This window comes from Myotis brandtii, unplaced genomic scaffold (genome assembly GCF_000412655.1).
Source record: "Myotis brandtii unplaced genomic scaffold, ASM41265v1 scaffold115, whole genome shotgun sequence".
NCBI classification, from domain to species: domain Eukaryota; kingdom Metazoa; phylum Chordata; class Mammalia; order Chiroptera; family Vespertilionidae; genus Myotis; species Myotis brandtii.
The window spans coordinates 15,485,450-15,487,814 of record NW_005353967.1 but is presented as its reverse complement, the minus strand read 5'-3'; the positions used below and the strand labels follow the sequence as shown (position 1 = coordinate 15,487,814).

Below are 2,365 nucleotides of genomic sequence, written 5' to 3'. Positions count from 1 at the left end.
GTTATGCAAATAATAATAATAATAAAACCTTGAGAGTATTTGCTTAGGAAGTTTTCAATATTTAGTATTTTTGGAAGTGTCAATGAAGTACTGATGGGGTGGTCATAATAATCTGGCCGGTCATAATAATCTAGCCACTCAGTGTATATATAGATGAAGATGACAATACCCACCTTGTAAATTTGTAAGAACTGAATTTACATTTATATACCTTATACACAAAAATATGCCTTATATGAAGGAGGTGCTTAATAAATGGAAATTATTACAACCATGTATAAGAAAAGGAAAACACAAAGGTAGGTCCATCAGGTCCCAGCCTTGTTTATGTTAAACAAGGATAACAGCTTCTGTCAGGTTCCCAGCTGGTTGTATGCCTGTACCAGGCTTCTTTAACCCCAATCCATGTCACAGCACCCCATCCTGTCTCCACGTCTTCTTCACTTCCACCCAGTGAGCCCCTTCATTCAAGTGCCTTTCCACCAGCTCACCCATCATCTCCTGAGACTCAACCCAACCTGCACATCCAATGGTGTCCTGGCCGCCCAACTCTCCAAAAAGAGCCCAGATTTATAGTTTACTGATTTCCATGGTGTAAATACGCCTACATTGGCTGGTGTGAAGCTACCAAAGTTTTAACAACTGGCTAACAAAAGTAAGTTGGGCTGTGCATAATGACTTCCTTCCAAAGAGTGCAGTGTGGTGCTCGCTTCAGCAGCACATAGGGGGGGGGGGGGACTTTACAGTGGGGAAACCTGACAGACTATCTCAGCCAGGTGGTCAAGGTCAACACCAATAGTGATAAACCATGTTGACTGCATGTACCCTTCATGTGATGAAAATAGCATTTTAACTCTGTGGTCTTCTTCCCAAAATCATAAAACCCCAGTCTAATCATGAGAAAAATATCCTATAAATCTCAACTGAGGGCCAGACTACAAAATACCTAACCAGCACTCTTCAAAATTGTCAAGATCATCAAAACCAAGTAAAGTGTAAGAAACTGCCATAGCCAAGAGGAGCCTAAGGAGAAATGACAAGTAAATATAACGTGGTATCCTGGATGGGATCCTGGAACACAAAAAGGACATTAGGTAAAAACTAACAAAATCAAATGAAGTATGAACTTCAATAGTAATGTATCAATATTGCTTCATCAATTGTAACAGATGTACCGTACTAATATGAGATGTTGGTAATGGGGGAAACGATGCAGCGTGTATAAAACTCTGCACATTGTAATTTTTCTGTAAATCTAAAACTGGTCTACAATGACAAAGTTTCTTTTGAAAATATTCCTAAATATTAACAGCTGGAACTCACAGGCTAGTGCTCCCAGATCCCCAGAGCCCAGCTGAGACGTCCATCTCACTAGCGGGAGGCCCTGGGGTGCAGAGCACATGCTTAGGCAGAGCCCCTCACAGCTGAGGGCAGAGAGAGTGCCCGAAGTGTTGAACCCTTACTCTACACTGGAAGACACCTGGGACTGATTCACCAAGAACATTCATCATAGCTCTCTTTCCCCTCTTCCCATCTGGTTTCTGATCAAGTATCTGGCCCTACAGCACAGGAGCTGATAACATGGCTTCTAACTAGAACGCCTGGTGAAAGCCAGGCTCCGCTGCTCCTAGCTGTGTGGTCTTGAGCAAGTCTTGCACTTTCTCTGGACCTCGGCCTCTCTGCCTGTAAGATAGGAGTGGTGATGATAGCCTCATCGTGGGTTTTTAGGAAGACTAAATGAGTGGATCCATGTAAAGTGCTTTGGCACAGGGACAGCCTCTAGGAGAGCTAGCTCTTGTTATTCCAGCGCTGCCATCTGCGTCCTTAACCTGAACTGAAAAGGCTTTGCCCAAGCAAATCACCGGCTTTGTATTCTCTGCTCAGCTTCAGGTCACCATAGCTCCAGCTAGCTGCTTTGTTACTAAGCCTATAACCTGCCTCCTCCCCTGCTAAATCAATATATAGGGTCTGGGAAGTCTCCCTGAGACATCTTTGAACCTGCAAACTGCCAGCTTCACTTCTATTTTAGTTTGAAATCACTATGAGGCATGAATTGGTGAGAACTGTCACACAAACATGTCTCCGTTTACTCGTGAACTCAAATATTTAGATTCCAAAGGAAGTGTAACTTTTTCTTTGCTGTCTCTCTTTTTAGCCACCTCGGAGGAGGGGGAGGTTGAAGAACCTCAAAGGAGAATGAAATCCCAAAGAAACAGCTTTAGGAGCTGAGGCAAGCCAGAAATTCAATATATTTAGGACTCCCTTGTGAAAACACAAAAACAAAAATAAAAATGCCTCCGACTGCTTCAACATCTCTATTTCACTGACACCCACCCCCCCTCAACACACACACCATTTTCTTTAA

At 43.1% G+C, this 2,365-nt stretch overlaps 1 long non-coding RNA gene across 1 annotated transcript in view; it reads left to right on the top strand.

The window, feature by feature from the left end:
• Nucleotides 1-2,310, top strand: part of LOC102255641 — a 25,203-nt gene extending 22,893 nt beyond the window's left edge. The window contains exon 3 of the long non-coding RNA XR_313118.2: nucleotides 2,156-2,310. This is a non-coding gene — a long non-coding RNA (uncharacterized LOC102255641). The remainder of the gene's footprint in view (nucleotides 1-2,155) is intronic.
• The last annotated feature ends 55 nt before the right edge of the window (nucleotides 2,311-2,365 follow it).